Here is a 13,191-nt window from a genome sequence, read left to right as displayed (position 1 = left end):
CTGATTCAAACTGTTGGCCAAGGCAGGGGCAACACCTTACAAAACTGACCATGAGACAGGGTGTCAACGCTACCCCTTCTGGTGATTGGGAAGTTCTTCCTGCTGTCTGACTTCCAATTATTCTTTCTTGCAGGGAGGGAATGGAAAATAACTGGTTGATGTGACGTGAACCTTCCAAGGCATAAAGGTTTTGTGTCTCTTCTGTGCTCGCTTTCTTGCAGTCAATCATCCATAAGTTATTAAGCTTCACTTGCTCCCTGAAACCCCAGCCAAATAGCAGTTCCCATAGCCTGGAGGCAGGGGGTGATTTCAGAGGCATTGAGACCCTGGCCTTGGGTGATGGAGTCAACCTGGGGTCGACTGAGGAAGCTGCGGGCTTCTGTTCCATGGTCCATCTCTGTGATTTAAAAGGGATAATAAACGTACATGGGCTTGGGGTTTGGAGTAAATGAATTCATGCATAGAAAGTGCTCAGAGCTGCGCCTGGCCCACAGCAAGCTATCAATTGATATCACCTGTTATTAATAACATTATTTATACTCTGAGGTGGAGACCACGACTCCCCAAACTCACATGTCAGGGTCCCAGAAGCTGTGACAGGCTCTAGGCACACCCTGGAGCTCGGAGCCACCCAGGCCACAGGGGGAGGACATTTTTGTGGGGCAGTGAGCTGTGCAGGCTCAGGGAGGCTGCAATAAGCAGCCCTCCGGCCTCAGTGCCCACTCAGCCCAGCATCTGGGCAATGCCACCTCCTGCCATCAATGCCACTCTGGCCCGAGGTCTAGAGACATTTAGGTCTGGGCGTCCCCCCGGCCCCATTCCATCGCACTTCTCTAATCTGCCAGCCCTGCGCCCTCTCCTGGGGACCAAAAGGCAGGGTCAAGCTCAGAGTGTGACCAAGAGGACCGGCTCTGGGCCCTGCTCTCTCTCCTGTCCAGCAGGTCCCTGGGCAAGTCACAGTCCCAGGAATGGAAATCTGAGAGTGACTGGAGACTGAAGAGTGGAGCCCCTTGTGTTGCTGTGTGCCCTTGGATGGGCCACACAGCCTTTCTGGTCTTTCCTCTTTGGTCAAAGTGTTCATGATCTTGAGAGAGAAAGTGGCCCACTGACCCTTGATTCTGGGCAGGATCTCCCCTAACCTGGTCAAGTGTAAAATCTCTTACCTCCCGATATACCCAAAAGCGGTGTCATGACTTCTCTCTGTAGCCATTAACCCCCAGCCCAAATTTGTGTATGTGTATGTTGGTCATTCAGTCACATGGTCATACATTTAGAACCCAGCAGGATCTTAGAGGTCATCTAGACTATGGATCCCATTTTACAGATTACAACATGAAGTCCAGAGAGATTGTGACTTGCTCACATTCTGGTCTGGACCCAAGTGTGGAAGGAGGGGAGGGCACCAACCGTGACTGGGCCGTACTTGGGCTGTGCTCTCCCTTATTCATTTATTTATTTATGGCTGCGTTGGGTCTTCGTTGCTGTGCGCGGGCTTTGTCTAGTTGCGGCGAGCAGGGGCTACTCTTCGTTGCGGTGCGCGGGCTTCTCATTACAGTGACTTCTCTTGTTGCGGAGCACGGGCTCTAGGTGCGCGGGTGTCGGTAGTTGTGGCACATGGGCTCAGTAGTTGTGGCTCGCAGGCTCTAGAGCACAGGCTCAGTAGTTGTGGCGCACGGGCTTAGTTGCTCCACAGCATGTGAGATCTTCCCGGACCAGGGATCGAACCCGTGTCCCCTGCATTTGCAGGTGGATTCTTAACCACTGCACCATCAGGGAAGTCCCTGAGCTAAAATTATCATCTCATTTTTTATGAGATGAGGAAAATGAGACAGCGAGGTTAAGTAACTTTCCTGAGACCACACAGCTAGTAAGTGGGGAGGCGGAATTAGAATCCCAGGAGTCTGACGGGTTTTTTTTGCTTTTATTTTTGTTTTTGTTTTTGTTTTGGCTGCGCCACATGGCTTGCGGATCTTAGTTCTCTGACCAGGGATCGAACCCGTGCCCCCTGCAGTGGAAGCGCGGAGTCCTAACCACTGGACCGCCAGGGAAGTCTCAGGAGTCTGACTTTAAGAGGACATTTTTAGTTGTGAAAGTGAACCCCTACCTCATACCCACCCTGTGAAATAATCAAGATAGGAAAGAAATGAGAAAGAAGGCTAAAGGACTCTGAATACTAAAGAAGTGGGGATTTGTGTGTTGTTTGCTGGTGGTTTGAAGGAGGGGGCCGAGACTCTGGAAAAGCAGAGATAGGAGGAGGGTGTCTGTGGGGAGCTGGGCCAGGGAGGGTGCCCCATGTGGAAGCACAGCGACAGAATTCAGGACCGCTGCTGTCTGACAGATGACGTGAGGTGTTTTCCTGCTCTGAGCCGAGCTGCAAGTGCCCTCCGTTCTCCCCACGGGGTCGGTAAAAGTGGGTCACACACCTCAGCCCATGAGGCTGGAACTTTGGAGAAGGAGGGAGAAGGGACAGTGCAGATCTGCAGTCGGGCGAAGTGGGACAGAGTGAAAAGAGCAACCCCAGGCAGCAGCTGGCAGGAGGGGTTGGGAGTCTGCGGCTCTGGCCCCCTCAGGAAGCCTGAAAAGTATTGTAGGGTGTCAGATCCACGCAGTTCTGGGATGGAATGCGCGCCTTTGGATTTCTATGTAGGGTTGCCAGATAAAACGCAGGATGCCCAGGTACATTTGAATTTCAGAGAAATAACAAATTGTTTAGCATAAGTATATTCAAAGCAATATTTGGAGCACACTCATATTGAAAAATTACTCATTATCTGAAATTGAAATTTAACTGGGTACCCTGTATTTTTATTTGCTAAATCTGACAACCCTATTCTATGCGAAAGCAAAGAGGGAACCCAGAGGACTGAAGGCCTGGGGACATCTGGGTTTCAAACTAAATTCTCACAAGGACTTTTGGGGATGAGTCTTATTAGCCTCATTTAACACTGGAGGAAACTGAGGCACAGAGAGGTTATGAAAGTTGCCTGAGATCGCAAGGCTGGTAAAGAGCTGAGACAAGCTGTAAATACATATCTGTCTGATTCAGAAATTCAGGCTTTTGCCCCCATGGTTGGCTGACTTCGTCCTCAAAGGCCAGGCAATCCTGATAGCCGAGGCCCAGGTAGAGGCGGGAAGGTCACAGGATCAAGCTCCTGGGGAGACCCAGAGACAGCTTCCTGCCATTTCCCTCGCGCCCTTGGGGTGGGACCCAGAGATGAAGAAGATGGGACCTTACCTGACCACCCTACGGCTGCCACTGCCCATAAGACAAGGCCAGGCCAACTCCTTCATTTTGGGGCCCTGATACTCGTTGTTCCCTCTACCTGGGACAGGTGTCACCACCATTTTCTCGTGGCTAACTCTTCCTCCAGGCAAGTCACTTTCAAACCTTTGTAACTGAGACCTGCAGGAAGAAATACATTTGATATCCTAACCCATAAACATTATCTCAATGGACAGAAAGAGACAGATAACTAAAACTAACATTTCACAAAGCAATATTTCCTAAATGTGATGTTTTAAATTCCTCTACTCTATTTCACTAAAAAAACTAATTTAGGTAACAACTACTAAACTGACTTCATGACCCACTAATGGGTTGACACTCACAGTTTGCAAAACACTGTTTTTGATCCTGGGTGAAAAGCGCTTTCTCAATGGGTAAGAGGGGTGAGGAGGGGTCAGGAACAAGCTTATTCTCATTTAAGAGGATTAAGTGTGAGTAAGGGGCGCAGGGGCAGGGAGACCTTTCTAATAATAACCCTGCCTGGTGAGGTAGTGAGTTCCCGAGCTCTTGGAGGAGTCCGATGAAGGCTGAGCAAACACCGGGGAAGCTGTGGCAGGAGCTGGTGCACCAGGCTGAGGGCTGGACAAGCCGACGAATATACAGCGCTGCAGCATGGAGAAGCCCGGCATGCATGCTAATAAAGCTGCTGTATAGGTGGGCATCTGGGAGCCATTGTGGGCGCTAGCGGGAGGGGAGACCAGCCAGGAGGAGGACTTACTGCTCTTCCCTTGACTGAACTCCTCCCAGTCCCCGGCTTCCTCCCCCGTCACATCTGGGGAAGGCTGGCCAGGCTGGAGGCCCCAAAGAGCCAAGGGTGCCTTGGTAGCACCCTCCCTGGGGGGTGGGTGGGTCCTCCCTGCAGGGCTGGAGGGCAGAGGGGGAAGGGTTTGCCAGCTGACCCGGGAGAGCTTGTGTCTCTGTCCTATGGGGGGAGAGAGAGGAGCGGCGAATACCAGGGTCAGGCCGTGCTGGGGTCATTGCCAGATTAGGGAGTAGTAACGAGCTGAAAGTGTTGTGGGCAGTGCCTTGCTTGCAAAGGTCACCCAAACCTGTTTGACTTCCCACTCAGAATAGCTGCAGCTAAGCCCATGGTGCCTGCCTCCAGCATCCATGGCTCCAGCGATTGGGGGACCTGCAGGGCCCTGTTTGGGCTCTGGACAGGGCCCCTCTCCCCACCAGCACGCCATCATGCCTGCCTTCCTCCTACCCTGGCGTCACATCCCCTCGTGTCCCTCCCAGACCTCGGCCTCTGTCAGCCTCATACCTCTCCTCGAGGCCTGACCCGCCCATCCAGTGTGCGAGGCACTGAGCTAGGCTCACACAGGTTCTCTCAACCAGTCATCTCAGCTATGTGAGCAAGTGGGCACCAACCCCCTTGTACAGATTAGGGTAAGGGAGGCTCAAGAACATTAAGCTGGCTGCCACTTCCTCTGCCCCTGCCCCACAGTGCTCTGCTTCACCTCTGTGACGTCACAGATCATGCCATCCAGGATGATTTGGTCAAGCTCTGAGGACAGGAACTGTATCGAATTCATCTTTGTTGTCCCAATGCTTAATACGTGATTGGCCTGGTGTAGACACTCCTAAAAATGTTTGTAGAACGAACTGTCTGCCCAAGGTCAAACAGCTAGGAAGTAGCTAAGCCATAATTCAAATTCAGATCTTCCTGGATCCCAACCCAGTCCCACACCCTTCATCCTCCTCCAGGAAGCCTTCCCAGACTTACTCGGTCAAGGCAGCTTCTCCACCCCACTCCCCAGAATCCTGGGTATTTACATGTGTTCCTATCCCCCTTCTCCCTGCTCTCCCTGAAGTCAGGGACCTGGGATAGCGTCTCAGCCTGGCTCTGATCCCCCAGCTCTGCCCCCAGAACTCAAGAAGAACTCTGTGAATGCAGGATGCCCAGCCTGGGGGTGGAGGACCCAGGAGAGGAAGGCCTCAGCCAAACCAATGGTGCCTTCCGGCCTGTGGGCCCAGCCACCTGCCTCATGACCGCTGCTCATCCAACCACGATTCCGCCTGGTACTGGGCCTGCCAGCTTCTCATGAGAGCCTGTCCAGCTCTTGGTATTCTCCCGGGGTGGGTCCAGGTGGGGCACCTAATCCTCTGCTCATTTTGCTGCAATTCAATATCAGTCTCCAATTTACACGCTCTGCTGCCATCCTTCCCTCCTCCCTCCAGCCTCAGCTGGGGGAAGGGAGAACTGAGTACTCTCCGTGGCGATCCTGAGACACCCTTGGGAGTCCCCCCAGCTGACCACAGCCCCGGGCCTGCTCAGGGCTGAACGTTGGCCTTGGGACAGAGGGACCACTGCGCCCACCAAGGGAGCAAGACCTGATGTCCAGTGGCCTAGGGTGGATTCTGGGTCCACCTCGTAGGCGGCCTGTCTGTGGAGTCCAAAGCCACTCAGGCTTTCCAAGCTTCCTGGTGAACAAATGTAAAAGTACCTGCACATGGCAAGTGTTCAAAAATACCAGTTGAGGTTTCCCCAGGGGCTGAGGGCTTGTGGCTCTGGAGAATCCTTTCTTCACCCAACCACCCGCCTTGGGCTGCAACGTGGGCTCATCTGCCTTGGTTCTAGCTAATGAATGTTTTCTCAGGGTTTTAGGGCAGTTAAAGCAGTTCACTGTATTTAATTATTCATGCAACAAATATTTATTGAGTACCAGTCATGTGCCAAGCAGTGTTTTAGGCTCTAAGATATGTCAGGGAAAAAACAGACCGAGATCCTTGACCTGGCAGGGCTGACCGTATGGGCAGTTAATTAGACGGCGCCTCTCTGCCTGTTCTCCTCCACTTTAAGCAACCTGAAAAGAGATGGAAAGAAACTGTCAACATTGGAAAATAACAGTGCTTACTCTCCCATGTTACTTTCACCCCTGTCTTACCACCACAGCTTGAATTTAAGTCATGTCAGACGAATGTAATAAAAAGTGTGTGCTCTTCCTCAAAAAGTTAAACACAGAGTTACCATATGACCCCAAAGTTCCACTCCTGGGTTTAGACCCAAAAGAGTTGAAGTCAGGTGTTCAAACAGAAACTTGGACACACATGTTCATAGCAACATGATCCACAATAGCCAAAAGGTGGAAACAACCCAAATGGCCATTAACAGATGAATGGATAAACAAAATGCAGTATATCCATACAATGGAATATGATTTAGCCATAGCAAGGAATGAAGTACTGATACCTGCTGCAACATGGATGAAACTTGTATATGTTACGCTGAGTGAAAGAAGCCAGGCACAAAAGATCGCAAAGTATGTGATTCCATTTATATGAAATGTCCGGAATAGGCAAATGTGTAGAGACAGAAAGTAGATGAGTGGTTGCCAGGGGCTGCGGGGTGGAGAGAGAAGAATGAGGAGTGATTGCTTAATGGGTACAGGGTTTACTTTTGGGGTGGTGAAATGTTCTGGAACAAGAGAGTGGTGGTTGCACAACATGGTGAATTTACTAAATGCTGCTCAGTTGTACACTTTGAGACGGTCGAATGGTGAATTTTTTTTTAATTAATTAATTTATTTTTGGCTGCGTTGGGTCTTTGCTGCTGCTGCTGCTGCGTGCAGGCTTTCTCTAGTTACAGCGAGCAGGGGCTACTCTTCGTTGCGGTGCGTGGGCTTCTCATTGCGGTGGCTTCTCTTGTTGCAGAGCATGGGCTCTAGGCTCATGGGCTTCAGTAGTTGCGGCACGCGGGCTCAGTAGTTGTGGCTTGTGGGCTCTAGAGCACAGGCTCAGTAGTTGTGGCACACGGGCTTAGTTGCTCCGCGGCATGTGGGATCTTCCCGGACCAGGTCTCAAACCTGTGTCCCCTGCATTGGCAGGCGGATTCTTAACCACTGCGCCACCAGGGAAGTCCGAATGGTGAATTTTTTGTTATGTTATTTTACGATTAAAAAACAAAAGTGTGTTCTGTGCGGGACTTCCTGTCCCATGCATTGTCTCTGCTTTCCCCCAGGGCCTTTGCACATGCTGGTCCTTCTACCTGGGCTGCTCATCCCTTTTCTCTTCTCCTAGTTAACACATCTTCATCCTTCAGATCTCAGCTTCACCATCACTTCCTCAGAGAGGACCAAGCCCCCCTATAACATACTTGAGCACCATGTGCCACCCCGGTGAGGCACTTGTCTTCATCATAATTGTGACATTTATATGATGAATATCTCCCTTACTAAACTGTAAGCTCCTGGAGAGGGGGGAACCTATGTGTTTTTGCTCCTTGATGTATCCCTAGGGCCTAGCTCAGTGTCTGGCACATTGTAGATGCTCAATAAATATTTATTGAGTGCATAAATCAATAAATGCCCCTAAGGGAATCCTAATAGGGTCACTATCCCCACCAGCCCCATCTCAGATGGTTTCCCCATCACTGCCACTGCCACCACCGAGCCTTCATAACCACCACGATGCCTCATCATAATCACCACTTGACAGGGTGGCAGGATGAGGCCAACAGAAACAGGGTGGCAGCATGAGGAGGGGCAGCCAAACTCTCAGGCAGCTCAGGAGGTGAGACAGAGTTGGTCAAAAAGGGTGAAGTTCAGGTCAATTACTAGTATTGGGATGAGAGGGGTCAGGTACCAAGTGGGACCACTGTCTGAGTTGGAACTTGAGTCAAGTCAATGCTGCACAGGATGAGCTTTCCAAGAAATGCGTATTGAGCAAATACCCGAATGAATAATGGGCCGAGCACTTGCATGGGAGGAGCCTGGCACATCGCAGAAGCATAGTGATGGATTCTGAGGATATTGAAGAGGAGCCTGGAGGGGACTCAGTGGGTGCTGGAACGTGGGCTCGAGGGAGGGAGGGGTACAGAATGACTCTGGGTGTCGAGTTGGTTGGGTCCTGCTGCCCTTTACCAAGATGGGGAGCACTGGAGGAGAGGCAGGTTGGGGAGAAATGAGAGGGATTCTGATGTTGAGGTGCTTCTGGGGTGGGTAAGAGAGGCAGTGGGGGGACCTAAGGGGAGGTGAGGCAGGAGGGGAGGACAGAGGAGGTTTCCATGATTATGGGAGGAGCTGGGGGGAAATGGGCAGCTGGAGAGAGGGACGAGGGAGGGGATGACAGAGACCTCCATGCCCAAGGATGAGGGCGGAGCTGGGTCCCAGACCCCAGGCTGGTCCTACGCACGAGCGGGGAGGTCCATGCTTCAGGAGGAAGAAAGCTGGGGCGTGCGTGGTGTTGCAGCGTGCAGCTGGGGTAGCGGGAACTCGAGGGGGTTCCCATCTTGGGGCCTCTGCTTTCTTTGTGAATGAAGAGGAAGGTCGGCTGTGAATGAGGAGACTGGGAGAGGTAGAGGCGAGAGGGGACCAGAACGGGTTTGGAAGAGCTGCAGTGCAGAGCAGACAGAGGGCCGGTGCGGGCAGCGGACAGGGCCTGTCTGAGGTTAGAGGCCACGGTCTCCATGGTGATTTAGCAGCCCGGGGTGGCAGCCAAGATGGCAGCCAGCTCTACTGGCCCAGGGGGTGCTGGGTGGGTGCGACGGGCAGCTGGTGGGGACACAGGCAGGGCAGGGTGTGGAGGCCAGAGGGTCTCGGGTGTGTGGGGAAGGTAGAGGCAGGGTGGGGGGCTGGAGGTCTAGGTGGGTGGGAGCCTGGGGCAGGCAGTCGGGAAGAAGGGAGTCATCAGGAGCACAGAGGGCCATGGCCCGCAAGTGGAGGGTTGACGCTTTGAACAGTTCAGGTGTTTCAGGAAAGACAGCCTCCAGGCTGTGGCTGTGGGAGTGACTGAGGGAAATGGGGACGCGAAGGCCTTTGGAACTGAGCAGCTTCACGAACAGCACAGGTGCGGATGTCCTTACACGGGAGGAGAGCTGGGCTTCCAGGAGGTGGAAGTGTTAAGGACAACGCTGAGGAAATAGGAAGGCTCGTCAGAGGATTCTGGAAAGACTGGGGAGGGAGAGAGGGAAGAGGAAGCGGCGCAGGGGAAGGCTGGACGGCCACATGGACTCACAGCTCAGATGGTGAGGCCAGACACAAGGTTTCCAGAACAATCCCCTCCGCAGCCCCCTGCTGCATGCGGGTGGGGTGGAGGGGATATGCGTGCCTCTCAGAAGGGGTCAGCCACGGCGGGGGTGGCATTTCTGCAGACTCCAGCCCCTCGTCTCTGGCCCCATGGACACTCTTCATTCGGGCCTTCAGCATCTCTTGCTGAGATCCCCAGAGCAGACAACAGATCCGCTCATGACCCCAGGGACCTCTCTCTCCAGGCCCATCAATTCCCCCAGGGTAACCTCGGCCCCTGGAAAGCTCCCTCAGAACGCTGCGTGCCTCCCCATTGCCTGCAGGATCAATTCCAACCCCCTGGTGGCTCCGGCCTCCTCTCTCACTCCACAGGCCATGCTGGGATTACTGGTACTTCCTTGAACACCTCTGCTCTCTCTTGCCTCTAGGCTGTGCACAGGTGGCTTCTCCTCCACCCTCCCGGCTGGCTCCTGGCCTACTACCAGGAAGCCTTCCCTGATGACCCAAGACTGCCCCTCCTGGGTGTTCCTAGAGTACTTGGGACTCTCCTTATCACAGAGCTCTCACAACACTGTGATGTCTCTGCTCTGGCTTGTCTTCCCCACCATGGCTGGTACAAGAGCTGGGTCTTGGGTCTCCAACACCTGGCCCAGGGCCTGGCCCTGTGCGGAAGCGCAATAAACACATGTTGAATGAATGGGCTAGCTGGCTGCACTGAGCTGGGCTGGGCTGCTGCTAGTCTAATTAGTTCAGAGGAACAGTGTCATGTTCTTTTTTCAACGACCTTTCTGGGTAGTTTTTTTGGGGGAGAAGGACAAAATGTCAGGGATGGATCAGAATAACCTGGAAAGCTTTTCACAATGCAATTGCCAACTTCCCAGAGGTCATATCCTCTGAATAATGTAGGGGTGAGCGTGGGAGCAGCACATATACTTTGAGAAACTCCCTGGGTGTTGCTGACTCTCCACATCTCCCAGCCCCCCAGAGACCACTGCTGAAGGCTGAGTTCCAGGCCATCGTTGAGGTGATAACCATCCGTGGGGTTCACACAAAGGTGTGCTAGACTCTGAAAGCGCTGCTCTTGATCTCCACACCGTGCTGCGCTAACCATGACCCCCACCTTCATGATCCCAAATACCACCAAGTACCCTCTCAGGTGTTCGCCACCATCACCCCGCAGCCACCTGGGCCATACCCTCAACACAGCTCTGTCTCCGGGAACCAGCTCCTGCTGAAGCCCAGTTCCCTCTCCCACCAGCGGTCTGGCCATGTTACCAGAATCATGCCCTGGCATCCACTACCGAGGGCAGGCTGTGCCCTGGCTGGGGTCCTTCTCCTTGGGATTCATCTCTGCCCCAGAGATCAATGTCCTTGATCACTGCCATGCTCTGGCTGGCCTCAGGGCTTTTTCTGGGGATTCCCACTCCAAGATCCATGAAACATGTGTGTTTGTTTCTGAGAAAAGGTCCATAACTTTCATCAGATTCTCACAGGATGTTTTGAGTCTCTGAGTATGTGCATGCTTCACCCCTTGGAGAACTGTTCATCTGTCAAAATGCAGTTCAGACATAGCTGAATCTAGGCACTCTCCCACCCCCATCAGAGCCTTTCTCAAGCTCCATATCTTTACTGGGTTGAGTTTTCCATGATCTGCCTTTTCCACAACAATGTCAGCTCCCGGAGAGCAGGGGTCACAACTATTCACCCCTATTTCCTAGAGCTGCACCAGCCCACAACACATGCTCAAATGGTTTCCTGTAACAAGACAAACTGTCATGCTGTTCCAGAAATTACTTCTCTTTCAAGCAGCCTACCCAGGGATTTCCCTGGGGGTCCAGTGGCTAGGACTCCATGCTCCCAATGCAGGGGGCCCGGGTTCGATCCCTGGTCAGGGAACTAGATCCCACATGCATGCCACAACTAAGAGTTCACATGCCGCAACTAAAGATCCCACATGCTGCATCTAAAGATCCCGCACACAGCAACGAAGATCCCGCGTGCCGCAACTAAGACCCGGCACAGCCAAATAAATAAATACATAAATATTAAAAAAAACAAAAACAAAAACACGAAGAAGCCTACCCAGATGGACAAGCAGGCAAGCACTTCTTTATCCCAAGGTGATACCTCAGGCCTTACCCCTCAGTTCCCTCTACACCTCATGGTACAAAGGCTCAGCACCTTGTCTCAAAGACAGTGAAATGGAACATATGCTGGATTGATGGGTTGTTCTACATGGGCCATCTAGTTATGTGTCCCAGACAAGGCTTCTAGATGTCCAACCAAGGCTTCTAGATGTCTTCATATCAGGTTCCAAGCTCTCAGCACACCACTCCCCACCCCCTACATAGTTGCATACTGCTCAGAATATGAGCATGCGTGGAGACCATCTCACTGCATGGAGACTGTCCAGTCTGCAGTGTGCCACCCCCCAGCACACCTCATTCCATATAGCTCTGCCCCCCTCCTCCTCCACATCCATGCGTGAGTCCCCTTTACCGAGAAGCTCTCTTTGACCAAATCCTTCCCCACCCCAAGCTCATTCCCTCCCTGCCCTCAGCTCTAAATGGATTCTGACTTATTCTGTGTGTGGTTCTTCTCCCCAGCAGCGAGCACAATTCCTTTCCTCAGGCAGACTTCATCCCATCCTTGGTCATGGACAGAAATGGGGACAGGCTGAAAAGTAGAAAGTTCTTGGGGGTGCATGGAGGGGAGTGAGACCCCAGAGCCCGAGCTCTGAGCAGCCAAGACTGGAGGAGGAGGCAGACCCTGAAGGAAGCAGCAAGCCATGTCCCTGAAGAGAATAGTGGAGTTATGTCCCCACACTGGTGGCGGCTGCCTGGAGTGGCAGAGGGCAATTATCACAGTGCTCCAGGAATTCAAGTTCCATCAGCAGTTCCCAAATAGTCCCCCCAGAGCAACGTGAGCCAACCCTCGGCCCAGGAGGACTTGTCCAGCAGGGGGCTGGGCAGGGGGCCTGCTGGAGTAAAGGGCACACAGTGGGGTTGGGGGCTGAGGTCAGGTTGAGAAGGAGGCCCTACTCAGGGGAGGGGTCCACACTCCACAACACTGTGGTCATTCCAGGCGGGAGTTGGCCAACCCCCAGACCCTTGGCTTATCAGAGGTGGAAGGGAAGTTAGCGACTGCGTGTCTTGTCGGTGGTTCCTGGGCCCAGGGCTGCATGAAGGCGGAAATGGGGCTTCTCAAGTAATTCACTATAATTCAATGGGTGCATCAGGCTCTGAACATTTCCCCAACATGAGGTTGCTATCAAGTAACTCAGCCATAAAGAACCTCTGCTTATTTCTGGAATTCTACCAACCCTGGTTGGCACGCTTGCTATCTGCTGTAGATCTGAGTCTGCTCCATAGGTCTTCTGTTAACAAGAAACGGGGAAACAAATTAATCATTACTTACATGTGGTCTGCTCAGTCAGCAACATATTTCAAAGCATGTCCTCCATGGCAGTGATGGGGGTGGGGATAGATAACAGAAGGTGTCTTTGCTGGGGAAAAGGCAGGAAACTATTCTCCCCTCTAACCCTGCAGAGGATGTACCTGAGGTCCAGAGAGGGAAAGATTTTTCCAAGGTTGCACAGCAAGCTGTGGACGGATATCAAATCTGAACGCAAGTCCCTGAGTCCTAGATCAGAGCACTTTCCACCAGGCCACCTGCCCTCTCCATCCCCGGATGGACTGCAGAGACCCCCATACATGAGATTTACTCCCTATTCCTCAGGAGGACCAGTCTTTCAAACACCCTTTTGCTTTCTCTCTTCAGATCTTTGACCAATCTGTTTGTTCAAGAGAAAGTGCCAAGAGAGTCCATACTCTATGATTCCATCTATATAAAGTATAAAATCAGACAAAACTGATCTCTGCTGTCACAAGCCAGGACACTGGTTATCCTTGGGGGAGGTGGTGACTGGCAGGGGAACGG

Source organism: Balaenoptera musculus, chromosome 10, assembly GCF_009873245.2.
Source record: "Balaenoptera musculus isolate JJ_BM4_2016_0621 chromosome 10, mBalMus1.pri.v3, whole genome shotgun sequence".
Classification (NCBI taxonomy): domain Eukaryota; kingdom Metazoa; phylum Chordata; class Mammalia; order Artiodactyla; family Balaenopteridae; genus Balaenoptera; species Balaenoptera musculus.
Note: the sequence above shows the minus strand (reverse complement) of the source record.